Raw genomic sequence first — 17,585 nt, 5'->3', positions numbered from 1 at the left:
TTCATTTGGAATTCATGATTAATTCATAAAACAATGTAATTTTTATCAATTTGCTAATATTGTCTTTTTTCTTCAAATAAATGTTTCTGTTTAGGAAATGAGTTGATAACAGTAAGGTTTCCATGGCATATGATGTAAAACATACACACTGTCCAAGAAAAATCTGGTGGAAATTTACAAATAAAATCTTGATTGTTATTATTATTGACACTAAAATACATTGTAAGTCAGCCTTTTAGTACAAGCTTTCAAGTCCACTGCAAGATCATCAAATTCCTATTTCTCATTTTATCATGACTGATTTGAAAAATATCCACAAGAGATTTCTAACCCATCCTGTATCTTTTGAATAAATCTAATCCCTATGATGAATACTTAACACGCATCTATACTGAAACAACACAATTGTATACTGACAGTGGATAATTTTTTTTTTACTTTTCTATTCATCTAACATCAAAAGTCAGGTGTCAGATTTAATGGCAAATGTATACTTTTCCTGTATTCTTGTCATAATATGGCAGCTTAATGAAGATGTATAGGTGAAATGGGAAGAGACAGCAAATCAGATTTCCTAAAAGAAGCATGGAGAAGAGAATTGATGGGGTGATATATAAATATATTATTGATGTCTGTGTACTCCTATCCTGAAAAAATCTGTAGTATCCTGTGTGTTACCGATAATTTAATATCTCATTCCCCATGTCCAACACATGTTAAAAGAAGGATGTGCTTCTGAATTCCAAGTCACTCAACAGGAGTCTGAAAAAAAATGTAGTAAGTAACGAGAAACAAGGGACTTAAAAAGACATCTGAAATTATTTCATGATAGATGCATTTATCTGGTGAAGGGTTCTACTAGTGGATTATTGACAAGACTGTCTGTATTTAAGGGCTTAAACACAGGAGGCAATATTGCTGGAAATTTAATAATTCTTACATCTTAAGATACAATATTTTCTTTGTCTTCATGGATGCATTGAAACTACATTTTAAAGTTTGACCTTATAGGGGCTGAGATGATTAAGGAATTTGTCTCTAGCATAGGAAAGTTGCAGAACTTCTTATTATGCACTGAGTGACCCCAAAAATAAAAAAGTTCAGGTGAACCACAAATGCAATGGATGATGAGAATATTAATGTGAATAAAGTTGTAGTTTATGAAAATCAGTGGTGACAAGCATTTTAATACTACACAACTGGCCAACTTGACTAAGAAAAGAAGTAATATTTTAATTACCCCATACACATGTATATATAGGCTCAGATGAGTGGGCAAGAAAATATATATTCCTCACAGAGCCCCGAAGAATTTCTGTTGCTCTTGAATAATTACTTTTCATCTACATACACCCTTCACTGTTTTCCTAACAAATAAATAAGTCATGCATTTCAAAGGAAATGACCCCATTTAAATTCATCATTATAAATTTGTTATTGATCAAATTAATATGCAGTTGATCACACTACTGATCATATAAATTTCATCTAAGAAAGGACTGATGAAAACTATTTAATCGTTTCCAGTCTCTCTCTAATACAATAAAGAATATACAAAGTCAATCAGAGAGAGAGAGAGAGAGAGAGAGAGAGAGAGAGATCCAGGATTTTTAATTCCACTCAACTAAAAATTTAAATAATATAGAAAGCAGCTTTGACAATATATATTTATCATCTCATTCTCTCTCTTTATAACCCACTGTACTCACCTCTACCTTCTTCAACACATTCCAATCATCTCCAGTATTTTATACCATGCAGTTAGGTTCAGCACGGGCCATTAAAAACGTTAACCTTCAGCCCCTCAAGAAAAAAAGTTTCAGTACTTTCCTCTCACATCCTGCTACTTGACTATACCATATATCATAACTTCAAAGTTGCAGCTACATGTATTTCTAGAAATGGAACCCTTGCAACACAAGAATTCAAAGTAGATACTAAACACCAAGTCAGCTCATGCAGCAAAGGAGTAGCTTTAAAACTTGCACTTTTTCAGCATAGGGTCTTCCAAATTAGCATGAACATAACCTGACTGGGAGTCCCATATTGATTTGATCATGTCCCAATGAGGCTAAGTGTCAAACCAATAGCCCAAGGCTTTGCATGCCCTAATGGTGTTCTATCTAAACCATGCTAGAATCTTAAACAGGAGACCACGAGACAAATGTGTGTGTGTGTGTGTGTGTGTGTGTGTGTGTGTGTCTATCTATCTATCTATCTATCTATCTATCTATCTATCTATCTATATATATATATATATATATATATATATATATATATATATATATATATATATATATATATATATATATATATGCAACCACAAAATAAAGCTGTGTGAAGAGGCACATTCTAAATATTATTTTTTTATACATATCCAAATCAAACTATGTTCAGTTGGATTATATTTCTAGGATAAGTTCAGACCAGCACTCCCTAAGGACTGGCCATGAGACCAAAACACTGAGGCTAATATAGTTGATGTAATTTGTTTACCAGTCTGAACATTATGTTCTCTGGAAGCAGGTGTAGGGATGTCAGAGGCAGAGAGATTAGCTCCAAATCAGTACTGCTATGAAAAAATAACGTAAGCAGATGGAAAATATAAAGAGCATAAATCTTTGGAAGGTGGAAAATCTCATGAAAAATGCCACTTTAGTACCTGTGAAATGTGGTAAGTAATCCACATATATATGTGAACCAAATTAAGAATTGCTTTGATCAGGGTCTATTAATATAAGTATGGTTGGACTTCTTGCATCTCCTGTGAAAATAATTGCAGAAAATTGCTGTAATATATTTCACATATGAAGGAAGTTTTGGTAATTACTTTGGAAACTCCTATTACCTACTCTTTAAAAGCTATTTTTGCTCACTTTCCTTCTTTTCTTTTTCAATGGTGGTTAGAAGTTTAAATATTTACATCATAGTTTTTTGGTATAGTGTGTGATTAACTAATGAAATTAAAGTAGACCCGAATGGGTTTTTAAATATTTGTTTTATATTAAAAATAAATAAATAAATAAATAAATAAATAAATGATCTGTACATTAGAGATATATGTAACCCAGCCTATAAATTTTGAATTGTAGAAAAAAATATTTTATAGCAACCAATTTAACATTCAAAAATGCATTGACAGATATGGGTCACATGGTCTGTGAAGAAATAGTTGCTGAAATGAAACACACACACACACACACACACACAGCTTTCAAAATTTACCCTGATGAAAAACAATATTTTAAGGCCTTGAGACACAAGTAATTACTTGTGAAGACTACAGGGGTGAGCTCTTAAGATCTCTCAAATTTGGAGGGCTATGACACTTTTAATTGTAGCAATTAATAGTAGACCTGTATATCTCCAGAGGTAGGAACAGTGTGAAAAGTAAATTGCTTTTTATTTCCCTTGTATTGAGTAGAAATGACATTAATGCTCATTTAAGGCAGTAACAGTTGCTCAGTGTTATTAAATTGACAGGCAAATGACTTCACAATGGTAAATTTAACCCCTCAGGTAAGAAAGTGAATGACCATTGGTTGCTATCAAGAGTTTGGGAAAAAACGAGATCCTTTAACTATGAGATATCATGATTTAGCAAGTATTGTGTACCAGACGTAGGTCATTTACTTCCAGACCTAGCAAAAAAAAAAAGATAAAATAAAATGCTACTACTACTACTACTACTACTACTACTGCTGCTACTACTACTGCTACTACTACTGCTACTACTACTACTACTACCACTAATAATAATAATAATAATTGTTATTAAAGCTTACTGCATAACAAACACCCAATTTGTGTCTTTTGATAAATCATTTGTCTTCCGGGCAAATTTTCTGAAGAATATTTGTTCAAGCCATTTTGTTACTGATTCTGGTCTCCTTTAAGACAAACATTAATTTGTTTTAGAAGTTTACATACTAGAAGCAGACAGAAGGGGTACTTTTAATTATTCCTATCAAAGCCAAAGATAATTAAAAAACTTCATTCTCAAAACTTAGAGATGGTTTCTGTAATAATTAAGTTAAAAGATTGGAATTAACCATAATGTGTAATTCAGCAGCTGTTATTTATCAGAAGTTAAAATTAGTTTTTGTTTGAAACACCATTTGCATGTAAAGTGTTTCTAAAGTTCTTTCTATCATTAGTTTAACATAACAAAGCTGTTCAGAGCTTCAATAACCATCCGGACACCAACAAAATACCTTGTTTCAATAAGCATTAGGCTCAAGGTATTAGGATTACTTTAATTACCTTGTTACTTATTTCCCCTCAGTAATATTGCGTGCAAATGTGCAGGAAAGTGAAACAAGAACTCTAGCCTTATAAGAGGATCAAATGTAAAGAAAATAATTGGCTGAGTTCTTTCAATCTAGATTAACTAAAGCTGATGCCAGTGAAAAAAAAATGGTCCTTGCAGATTGAAAATCCTGTTAGTTGTTAAGGTGATACCCAATGGACCATCTCTTCTGGTGGAATTTAGCCCTTACTATTCTGAAGCACCTTTACAACTTTTGATTGTGATTACATGAGGCATGACCTGTTGCAAATGAAGGGAAATGAAAAAGGATACCCACCTGAAAAAATGTATTATATTTGAACATGAAAAAAAAATCAATTTCCACTTGTCTTACAAAACACCTGCTGTATTTCAGCAGTTCAAAGGATCTACAGTTATTGAGCAAGAAAACAGAGTACGTAAATAATCTGACCTGACATGGTTTACAGGTTAACTAACTTAACTGAAAAATCACAGAAAAATTCTAGACAGTAATGTAATCAAATGCACAGTCAAAGGTATAGGTACCAGTACAACATGGGTATCATATCTGAACTCATGATTCTGCTGATTCCTTTTTGGTAGATTTTCCAAAGGGGGAGGCAGTCAAAACTTGCAAACCAGTTGGGTTGTTTTTGACTCACTGGGTGTGGAAAAGAGAATATTTAGCTTAATATTGTGTTAAGAAATAACAATGCATTTGATAATGTATTTTTCAAAACTGGGCACCTCTAGTGGAGAATACAGACTGCCAAATGAGAAATATTTTTAGCATAGTTTTTACTAAAGTGAAGACCAGTATCTACGAGAGAGAAATGTCTCTGATTCTACCATTAATGCATATGGCCAACAGTTTATAAAGCTTCATACCCAATAAATAAAAGAAATAATCAGATTGCCAGTCTATAAGCAGCTGTATGAAAAACAAATTAAAAAGTGATTTTTCAGACCTGAAAATGCATCAGTAAGTGGAAAATACATTGTTTATGCAATTATCGATGATGAAATACTTAGTGCATGATCAATCTGAATTTTGACAGAGACTACAGAATACATTTACACAGGAAAAGTTACTTTGGAGACACTATATATATAACATCCATGCTGATATGTCTCTCAGATTATCAAATAATAAAAGGAATGGCTGTGTCTCTAACTTTCCTGATCAATTACAACTGTCACGGTATTGATTTTTTGTGCATGGACACCAATCAAAAGCTATTGTTTCATAAAGATAATGTCAATCCTAACTCACTTGGGTTGCTACTTCAACCACTGAGCAGGGTGAATGCTTCCATAATGCTACAAACAATTGTCTCAAAAGTAACTGAAAGCCATTAAATCCTTTGAGGAATTCATTGCCTGTAGATAATCAGAGTTTCTGGCAGGGCTTGACCTTTTTATACATGCAGATTTAAAACAATCGGATCATGACTTACAAAGTATCAAATTGACAAAATTTCATAGGAACCTTTGGTCAGACTGCCTGCAAATCTGATTGTCAGAATAGAGGCCAAGACCCATTTCACATCATGCATTGTCTTTTCAACATCTATATTGAAACACTTAGACTGGTCCCAACATGTTATTATGCTATGGGTTTTTTCCTCCTTTTCACAGGTTGGACTTTTTGGACCAATCACAATTAATTTGAATAAGTGCCTATGTTGAGCATGGAGGCTCCATTAAGGTAACTTTTCAGGTAATAGCCAAATTAAATTTTTTAAAGTGAAGTGTCTTCCAAGAATAGGCATTGACTGAAAAATGCTATCTCAATTTACTTAACTTCACTCAGGTTAAAAAAATTAGTTGGCAGAATTCTCAGATTTAATCAGTTAACACTGATATTTGTTAAAAAATACTTAATGATCAAATTCTTTTTTCTTTTTTCCAAATGCTTTTTTTTAAAATTTTACTTGTGTTAGCCTGTGTAATGTCACTTCAATTCATAGATTGGTTTAAAGTCCATAGTCTATACCAGTACCTTAATAATGGAAATCATATGTGCTGCAATATGAGACTAGAAAATGTAGGAGAATCTTTGTGAGGGGGGTTATTTATTTAGTATTAGAGTGAAACTCATCAGGCTGGTTGTCTTAGAAAGTCATACAAAAGTGATACACAAAACATTGCATATTTGTGCTGTTGTAATATAAGACATAACTTAAAGGGAAAACAACCAGATAAATATTGGGTAAAGTCGATCAGCTTTTATTCACCGATGCACTAGTCTGGCATCATTTCCAAGAATACTCTTCCAAAGCCCACAAAATCTTTTTTAAAGAGGAGCAAGAGAACTCTTTGAGAGAACCAATAGAACTATTAAGGTCTTTGAAGAAGAGATGTCTTGGATACATTCACAAGCAGGGCATTGCCTCTTGTGTTGCTCAGGAAATTTGGCCATGCAGTTCCCAGGTTTTTATATTCTAACAACGCCCTTGGGGGTAAAAGAGTATCCAGTGCCATCCAGAGAAGGCTTAATACATATGTATGTTGCTTAAGGTAGTAATTAACAGTAAATTGTCAAAATTTGGGTGTTTTTCTGAATTTGTCAGTATTAGATAGATGAAATATCAACTACATATCAGCCTATCTTAAAATAATGGAAGTTTACAAATAAACCCGTAATTTTAGCCTAATTGCTGATTTACCCCTGTGGTAGCGTGTCTGAGTTTTAAAGTAGGTCACACTTGTCCATATATGTGTTTGATTGGCAGCTCCACTGTGCAGCTGTACATTTCCCGTACTAGATTGCTGCTAAGCCTTTCACATTCTGTGAGTAACGTCGCGCTTTCATTTGCCAAACAATACTTTTCATTTTGAATTTATCAGTGAACTTAATTCTGACGATCTATTAAAGCTTTAAAAAGCAGACATATAGATGAGACGTATATGGGCAAAGGCACTCCCCCTAGGTGTCACGTGGTGAAGAAGGCTGACGTCACGACTAACATGGTGGCTGCTGTCAATGCATGGAGGGGGCCTCCGGATGAAAATGTTCAATAATAATGTTGAAAATGGATGAAAGACATAGTGACAGTTACATAGGCAGTGAGTAGAGGGCTGAACCAGTATAAATAACTAAATTTCTCAGCTTGCCAATGCAGCTCACTGATTATATAACGTTGGAATCTCCGGGGAGCACTAAAAGGCTGATTTCTCCGCTTCAGTTTATGGCTTCAAGAGAACGATTTAGACCAGTGTCAAAATTAATTAGAACTCTCAACAGATGAAAGCTGGTATTCATTCATTAGATCTAAGGTTTGTCTGAAAGTATGTGTCTGGGATTTCATAACATCAGCTCCGTTTTCAACTTAGGCATGCTTTAGTTAGGCTAGGGGGTCTCGTTGAACTGGAAACCAAGTTTATTTTGATATCTCTGCTAATTTAACACATATCGCTAATTTGAGGCGCATTCTTGTTGATCCCTATGAGGGCTCACCAGTCAAGCTGTCTACACATGTCCATTTGTAGTGGACTTCTAGTTTTTAAGGTGTAAAGATCATGTTGAGCACACCTATTAAGCATTATATCTCATTACGTAACGATTGCATAATAAAATAAGGATATGAAATGAAGAGCTGTTGAAATAAGCTTTCTATTGATATGTAACATGTTGGTATATCTTGGCCGGTTTAGAAGATAGCTACCCCTGTTATCTACATCCTTAAATTAGAGCTAGAATTCCCATGCAGTCCTCCCAATAGGCTGCCACCTGATAGGCCAAAAAGGTGTCTAGAAACACAATCATTAAAAGAATCACAGGGGTACACACTTTTCACTGTACACAATGATAAACAGCCAAAAAAGTTCGTACCATGAAAAATGCACAATCCTACAGTTCATTGCGATTATATTTTGTCTGAAATAAAGCCCTGCCACTCAACCCTTAAAACCAATCAAAGTAGTGGAAACAGGTTCACATGATTTCTTGACCTAGATCTGATAAACATAAGCAATGAATTTCCATGGAAAGCTTGCAGATTTTATGGATTCCCACGCTTTGTTTCACATAAAAAATATGTTCTAGGTTTTTTAAAAACGATGTCAATATTGCAAACAAGGCAGCAAAGCTGTCAAATGTACAGACAAAAAACAGGAAATAACGATCCACAAAATAGGCTACTGTCAATTCTGATGCAAAAGTACATTATGTTAAACTGCAAATTCAACATCAAATTTTAATTATGCTCAACAGGTAATACCAATGTAAGTAAAATGTGTAACAAGTTCACAATTTGAAAATGTATAACTTCCAGAAAAAGAAGCCAATTAGACTGCTTTTCCAACTCGGGCTGCATTTTGGTCCTGTATTTCTTTTATGAAAGTTTGGCAATCATAAGTAACATGATTTTCCCATAATGGTCATCATGGCAGCAGCACCCAAAATTGTGTTTTCTTCTATTCTGATGACAAATTACATAATGCTTAACAGCATGATGTACGTCAATCTTTAATAACAAAATATACGTATCATGGATTTTCAGAAAATGTGACTAGCATGGGTCTTCAAGCCTGTGGAACTTAAAAGTCACACCTTGGAAATGCCAATATGTGAAAAATTAAATTTTCACAAAAAAACTGTTTAACTGGCAGTAAGAATTACCAAACAGACTGCATTGCCTACTGAAGCTGTATTTTAATCCCATGTTTCTTTCCTGTAAGTTTAAGAACAGTAAGTGACATGGTTTTTCTTAAATGGTCATCATGGGAGCAGTGGCCAAAATAGTTTTTTTGTTAACATTGCCTAAGAACTGAATCTGAGGAAATGTGAAAAAACAGCATAACTACTAAAATAGTGGCCCGATCATGCCGATTTTCGAACTTAACCTGTGTTTTAGTAAGACTGATTATTCCTGTGAGTTTCATGACAACAGGCCTAACGGTTTTCCTTAAAATGTGTTTACAGGGTTGCATATACGCTGAAAAGTGAAAAAAAAACAGCATAACTTATACAATAATGGCCCGATCATGCTGATTTTCGAACTTGACCTGCGTTTTATGAATATTCATCAGCTCTGTAAATATTAAGCCAAAAAGTAAAACTGCCCTCCACTTATCGTGTTTACAATGAAAGTGCACGGCGCTGGCGCTGGCGACAGCGACGGCGACGACAGACGCAGGTGATGGCAATATGTACAAACACATCTGTACATATTTACTGTACTGTTTGAGAACAGTAAGTGACATGGTTTTTCTTAAATGGTCATCATGGGAGCAGTGCCCAAAATAATTTTTTTTTCAAAATTTGATGCAATATTACATAATGTTTAACAGCATAATGACCATCAATTTTTAAAAATATAATATTAGTATCATGGATATTCAGAAAATGTGACTAGCAAAGGTCTTCAGGCCCATGGAACTTCAAAGTCACAACTTGAAAATGCCAAAATGTAAACAAAATAGCACTGTTCTGAAATGTTTTTTTTTTTTTTCATTTTTAACAATTTTTTTAACATAAAACAAAATTAACAGGTTACTGCCATTTTTATATGATCAACTAAGAAAATTGATGAGATGGGAAAAATATCAATACAACAGTGTTAAATGTCCAATTTCCTCCATTCTAAGATTCTGAACATAGTAAATGATTGAATCTGACAAACTGCAATGATATGAGTTTATTTCCATTTTTGAAACTTTATTACACAATACACGATAACAAGTTTACCATCATTTTTACATAATCAACTAACAATGATATAAAGATGCAGGAAATGTCAAACAAACACTTTTACATGTCTTATTAGTTAAATAATGAGACTGTTAACTTGCCTAAGAGATGAATCTGAGGAAATGTGAAAAAACAGTATAACTTCTAACCACTCCTGTGAGTTTAATGACAATTGGCCCATCTGTTTTTCTTATATTGTGTTTACGGTGTTGCATATATGCTGAAAAATGAAAAAAACAGCATAACTACCAAAATAGTGGCCCGATCAAGCCGATTTTCGAACTTGACCTGTGTTTTAGTAAAATTGATTATTCCTGTGAGTTTCATGACAACAGGCCTAACGGTTTTCCTTAAAATGTGTTTACAGGGTTGCATATACGCTGAAAAGTGAAGAAAACAGCATAACTTATACAATAATGGCCCGATCATGCTGATTTTCGAACTTGACCTGCGTTTTATGAATATTCATCAGCTCTGTAAATATAAAGCCAAAAAGTAAAACTGCCCTCCACTTATCGTGTTTACAAGGAAAGTGCACGGCGCCGGCATCGGCGACGGCGACGGCAACGACAGACGCAGGTGATGGCAATATGTACAGACACATCTGTGTCTGTACATAAAAAGGTTAAAGGAATTTGGGGTTTAGGTAATTTGCTAAATAATGACAGAAATGCACAGCAAAAAGGAACAGCCCATGAGTATAGTAAAACTTTTACTACTATCAGATGTCACACTACTATACTTTATATAGTGATAGTGAAATAAGCTGCGTTCTGTATCATTAGATTGAATGCACTAATGTTCTCAAATGTGTCAAAGGTTATGTTCAAAGTGCATATATTCACTGAAAAATTAGTTGACACCATATTTTATACTGATAAATATAACATGAATCCATGTGTAGAGTTTTACAAACTATGTAACAGAGGCTGGCTGTGAATGTACCTAGATGGTGCTTAAGAAAATTATTTTTTAAAAATATTAAAGTATTTGCACAACATCGCATTATATAGGTTTGTATATTCAAGCATATTTTAAATTGCAGTGATTTAATAAAAAATGATAGTTTATTGTAATCATTTGCACCATTGTCTAATAATAACAGCATTTTAAAAGAAAATACAGCTCATCAGCAAGGATTTTTTTTTTTTTTTTTTTTTTGTATATTTAGACCTATAACTTGCTAGGTTTCTACCACAAAATAAGTTACTGTGTCGATAACCTCACTTCCCATAAAGACATGTTCTTTTGTTCTTCAACAAATATTGCAATCTAAAATAAAAAAAATTACAATATATATAGTATATATGTATAGTATTTAAATGTATTTTACCTGTGAAAATATAACTTTCTGTGTTACCTATTAATATTAATTTAATTTAATTTAAAGCTAGTTTTCACATAAACAATGATAATTTGTTACATTATTATAATAATTACTTTTAGCACATGTTAAGAACTCTTGGAGCAACTGAATTTAATATTTACATAACTACACGTGATAAAACAAGTAGCAATACAAAATTTTGGGGCACAAACTTCCTTGTTTATAACTATACATACCCACTGCTTCATGGTTATGCATCTGTTTGGGAGTAAATAAAAAATTAACATCCTTCGGTCTGTCACTTTACCAAGGGAATGAGAAAAATTGTTTTGTAAGGTGTCCATGCATTTTCTAATTTCTAGAAAGTTAAGTCATAATAATAATAATAATTTAAAAAGATCAGCTGCACAAAACCTTACTTATGATGGTTCTTGACACTTTCGACATCTACTACATATCGTATCAATGAAACAACCTCCAGGAAGTCAATTCTCTAATTGTTTTGTGTTTGGAAAAGTCACAAAGGTGTAACTAATACCTTTTAACCTTAAGTTTCAGGAAACAAAACAGGAACCAATGAAAGGTCATTCTAATAAGAATCTTCAGCAGAAGTAAGATAATTTTGTCAAGAGAAAAGCATCTTGGCAGTGGTACTACGGATCTGCATTTGTTCCAAAGAAGCTCTTTCAGAGAACATGTCTTGTCAAAAGATGTACATTGCCAAAATAGGTACATAAGTACATCCCATATGTTTATTCTACTGAACTCATGTTTATTCTACTGAATACTTAAACTTCAGAATGTGCATGATCATTCCCAAAAGTTTCAGTTACCTTGGTCGCTTTTCATAAAAGTAATGGTCTTTTTAAAGATATGCAAAATGGCCTCCACGGCATTGGAGGCACACTTGCATACATTGCCCAAAATTGTTGCTTACCCGAACTCATTCCTCCTTCAGGATTTCCCTGATTTTTGCTCTGGTTGCTGTGTTCAGTTCACCAATTGTTTGAAGCTGTTCTGGTACACTTTATCCTTGAAATATCCCCACAAAAAAAAAAATGGGGGGGGGGGATTCAAGTCTGGGGAATGCAGAGCCCAATCAACTCCACACTTCCTGCTGATCAGCATATTTTAAAAAAGTCAATAATTTTTATGAAAAGCAACTGAGATAACTAAAACTTTGGGGAATGATCATATCCATACCGAAGTTTAAGTCCAGCAATTTTTTGGAAATTTTGATTGACTCTTTTTTATTAAATTTTTATGTTTTTTTTTTTTTTTGTTTTTTTTTTTTGGAGGGGGGGGGGGGGGGAAGGGGGATCACCCTGGATAGTGCCAAACCCAGAGTGAACCCAACCCATTGCACAAGTAAAAGTAGAGTCCCCAAGGGACAGTCCCCTATGGATGTGCAGGCTAGTGTCTATCTTAATTCACTTTCTTAATGTAGTATGAAGTGATTGAGTTTTCAGTCCCACTGGACAGTGTACAAGTTTCTTGCAGGTAGACATTGGAAGCAGCTGAATTTACTTGCAGTTAAGTTCGTCAGGTTTATGTAGATCATACTGTCAGTTACTTTACTATCCCACCAGGGGCTTACTGCACTGACTCAGTCAATTGTCCTGCTTTCATACGTGTGTTTGTGCGTGTGTGTTCTCAATATCTGACCATAGGGAGCTAATAATTTAATACCTTCGTTTTTCAGGAAATGTCATATACACCACTTCCAGTTGGTTAGAATGTTTATGGGCACCCCTGTGGATAGCACAAAGTCTTTCACTAGGTGCTGAAAATTTATCTAAATTTGATATCTGTGGAAGTTTCACTTTTTTAGTCTGAATCAGTAATCAAAGCTAATAATGTCATGAGCTTAAACTGCAGGTAAAGCTTTCATACTGATATGCTCACTTCTTGTCATCATTCAATAAATCATTAAAGTAAAAAATTCTAACAACTATACAGCAAAACAGTGCAACTTAAAAAATGTGCAAGTGTGCACTTGAGTGCACTCCCAATAATAGGCAATTTACCAAAATGATATCCGATTGGTTATTTGTTCTGTAAGCAACATGATCAAAAGACTAACCTAATAGCCCTCTCACACTGAGACACATTGGTAAGTGACAAAATAGGAAATTTTTTAGAACAGTAATATCCTGTTTTTTCTCTTCTCAGTATCATAAAAAGCTCTTCTGGTATGACAAAAAATAAGACGACTGATGCAGACAAGGAAAACATTTTAGGGCACAATTGCCTTTCATCAGATATGAAACAATAATGCTGTATTCAGACTTCGACAAATAAAATATTTTATTTGTCCAAGATTCTGACAAACCAAAGCTATGCCAGGTGCAAGTTGTGGTATCAGAACACATACTTCATGCAAGATAGTCTTCCTGCAAGAGGACTGGATTACTAAGCAACACATTGATACTCCAGACATAAATCACTGTCATTGTGAATTGACTTGGTTGTGTGGTGATAGCTAGACAGTTACAACAAAGACATTTCAATAAAGCCTTTGAACTGATTTCATTAAAAATACAAAGAAATTACACTGCCACCTACCCCTGTGCAAGGGGTACTGAACTACATCATCATACCTGGTGTCTGTTTTCACTAAGATTACTGAGTATTTTGCCTACTTTCATCGGTTAATGATTTAGCCTAGGTCATCCATCAAAATAGATTATAATGGCATTTTGTTGTCACAATTAATGATGAACATCTTCAGGTTCTGTTAAAACAATTGATGGATGATACTGACTAAGTCATCAGAGACCATCATCATCCTGTTGATAACTATTATCAATTATTTTCTAATTAATAGATTCATTTATTCACTGGGTTAATATGTGGCAGGAAGGGCTGCATCAGGTCTTGCAGTCATTGCAACTCCAGATATTTAAAAAGACTTAGCATGAAGTGTGGTGTGCTCAGCGGTTGGAATGGCAACGGGTGGACTTACGCCAAGATTTGATTTGCTCCCCATGGTGAGCTAGTCATAAAGGACCCCATTCTCATGGACACCATCAATCTATGTAGATGATCCAACTTGGGGACATACTGAGTGACATACCCCCCTCTTGTTTCCAACATACCGGTACTGGGATAATCACCAGCTTTTATTTATTCTACTCAATGCCATTCAGTTAAGCTGATTGCACTCAGCCAGAGTCCCCACAGAGTTGGATTGTTCTACGTAGACCATGGGAATGGGGTCATTAGTCATTAGTCAGAAAATTGTATATTAAGATGTTAGGGACTAGGTTAAGGTATGTCAACTAGAATAAAAACAGACTTTAGTACACTTTAGATTTCTCTTTTAGCAAGGGAAAACAAGAAATTTAAAAAATCACACAATGCCACATCCTTTAAAACAACAAGATAAAAGTCATGCTATATCATTAAATGAATAGAAAAGTTAAGTAGGTCTGAAAAGTAATAGGACTGGTGTCAAAATCAATTATTATATGAAATTTTACACTATTCATAGCCAATTTTCAAAAAGCAAAGATACAAAGGATTATTATGTCACAGTAAGTTCCATAGGAGCATTTAAATAATTGACTCTCAGAACAAGATAATTTTTCTTGAAAATTGCTTCCCCCCCCCCCAAAAAAAAAAAAAAAAAAAAATTCACTGGTTCACTGGAGCAAGTTGATCATTATCCTTTTATCTAGGGCATTTATCATTACAGCCAAACTGAACTATAGACAAACAGATGCAACAAAAACATTTTCATTATAGATGAAATATGTTTCAGGAATAATTTCCACCTGCAGTTTAATATAATATAAATGAATGGGAAATAAATATTAGCAAAACATAACTAGGTCCATGAACTGAGACTCTGAGGCAAGCTTTATTAACTCATGACTAATTAACTCATAGCCCATCAAGATCTGGTGTTGACAGGTGGTCCTTAACTGGCACAACTTTGGTTGTATACAGCTATTTATAACAGTGACGATTGGTTTGGTGACTAAACACATCCCTATGGAAATAAACATCTTTTTATACTACATATATTCAAGGCATGTTGACTTCACACCCATGGCTATTAAATGATTAGAATCAAAGGTTATTCTGACCACTTGAATTTTATAGAAGTTCAAAATTTAGCATTTCTGTTTTTTTTATATTTTGGGTATTAATACACAATGTCCAAACTTATTTGCTACACAATTTTTAAGGATTTTTTAACACACTGAAATGTTTTCTGATGTGTTTTATTTCATGTGTACTAAAACATACTGGGGGTATTAGTCTAAGAAATTATCATTTAAAAATCAAATGAGTAGAGACTCCCCAGGGGGATAGATCGATCTAAATATCTGTGGGAATGGTCTCTTAGAAGTACTACATAGTTACAAAACAAATTATCTACTGTATGTGACATACAAGAGCCAACTGTAATCACATCGAGGCCAACCAAGTAATAATTTGCTCTTGTATGTCCTATGCAGTGGACAATGAGTAGTTGTAACTGACTTATCCCATAGCTGGTGCTTTGAACAATAGGATGAACCTACTGAATCATATGAAAATACATGCAAACATGTAATCAAAATGCAAGTGCAATTATCCTATTTTTCACAGCAGAAAGCAAACTGAAAAACTTGTGAAATGGAATGGCCATGATGCCTAGTATATGACATAATATCCAAATGGTCTAAACCACTATGTCCTTTATATTTTCATGATACCAACTACATTTATTGGAATTTAATCAAAAACCTAAGAAGACGAAATTCATGAATTTATAGTTATCTTTAATTAGAATCCTTAAATCTCATGCCTATACAAAAAGAAAACAAATTAATACAAAACCAGATAAAAATGACTGAGATGGTGGCACATCTCGGAAATAATCAAACTTGGAGTCCCCTCAAATTTTTTATGAGATGAGGATATATCAAATAAGATTTCATTTCAATAAAATGAAAGTTGTGGTTCCCTAAAGACCTAAGGATTCAAAATGGATAAATATAATAATTAACCCACATGAACTTATAATAAAGTTTTTTCTCCTGTGTCTACTCAAAAATACAGATGCTGAATTCATATTTAAAGATGGACATCAGACACAGCTGACCACAAACAGACTGATTACTGAAAAATGTACTGCAGTGTTTGTTGTGATTTAAAGGTCAGAATAATCCACTTGGAAGGAAAATATTTGAAAAATAAATTAAAGTGTACCTTTAGATTACCTTATGATACAGTGCATGTCCATCTACATGTATCAATGTTAAAAGTACATATGAAACTTCACTTGTCCATCAGCTGACCAGTGCCTGCCAGAAGAAATACTAATGCACCTAGATTCTGTGATGAGATAAAACTGGAGTCTCCCTCAGCCAATGAGCTTTGCACACTTCTTCACGTCAGACCTGTGGTAATGAAGAGAGCTTCCATGGTATCTCTCTCTCTCTGCACTGCCACCCACTCAGTATTAGAAAGCAAAGAGAACACACACAAGGCTCCCCAGAACAATGCACACTTTTTGACATCCAAGTATGATTTATCAATCAAGCTGTAGGTTGCAGTGAGTTAGGCCATTTCCAGGTTTAAGTTGAACCTGATGTTAACTGAAATTAAGTCTATCCAATATCAATGGCCATTTAGATGATAGTTCAACTGTTACAGTCCCATGCCTGTAATGGAATAAAATGGGCAGTTCTATATATATCTATTTATCTATCATCTCTTGACCAACACCATTACCAGCCAGGACAGACACTTAAATATGACTACACAATGATAAATATTGTAAAATTTATTCTATTAATAGAAAGGAGAACTGACTGTTACAGGATGTTGTTAGTTAGGGGGAGGGGGGGAGGGGTTGCTGCTTGAAGGACTTGTATATATATATCATAGATAAAGGTTTAGGAATGTTAATAGCATTAAATTTCCATAATGACAACAAGTATTATTTACTAGCAACAAAACTGGAAATATGGCTTGGTTTCTCAAATACAAATTCAACCCAGGACTTCAATGATGGTACTTTGATGACAGAGGTGATTTTAGTCTGAATTTTGGCCACATATCTTAGGTCATCATTTCAATGACCATAATTTAAGATTGCTAGATTTTTATCAAGATGTGAAAAAGAAAACACTGCATTCCCCAGCTTAAATTTACTATACCACAAAAACAATAGCCCTATGGTCATGAACATTTGTGCATATTTAAAAACCATGGAAAACTATCCTCCTCAGTCCCAAAATAAAATTATAGCACAATTATGTTAAAACGTTAAATATATATATACAGGTATGAGTTGG

General features: G+C 34.0%; 1 protein-coding gene across 9 annotated transcripts in view; it reads right to left on the bottom strand.

Annotated features, from left to right (window-relative positions):
• The window catches only part of LOC106163240 (QRFP-like peptide receptor), a 54,659-nt gene that overhangs the window by 20,605 nt on the left and 16,469 nt on the right, over positions 1–17,585 (bottom strand). For 2 of the 9 annotated variants that reach the window (XM_086999437.1, XM_013540771.3), the window contains exon 1: positions 4,817–4,961. The exons of 1 other annotated variant lie outside the window; for it this stretch is intronic. The gene's annotated coding sequence lies outside the window, so the exon portion shown is untranslated. Of the gene's footprint in view, positions 1–1,709; positions 2,150–2,662; positions 2,906–4,816; positions 4,963–16,494; positions 17,018–17,585 lie in introns of those variants that run through there. 6 more of the 9 variants (XM_086999434.1, XM_013540774.2, XM_086999438.1 and 3 more) reach the window with 6 other exon arrangements.

This window comes from Lingula anatina, chromosome 1, assembly GCF_051362555.1.
Source record: "Lingula anatina isolate TDL-2025a chromosome 1, LinAna3.0, whole genome shotgun sequence".
NCBI lineage: Eukaryota > Metazoa > Brachiopoda > Lingulata > Lingulida > Lingulidae > Lingula > Lingula anatina.
Note: the sequence above shows the minus strand (reverse complement) of the source record. Positions and strands in the feature narration are given on the sequence as shown.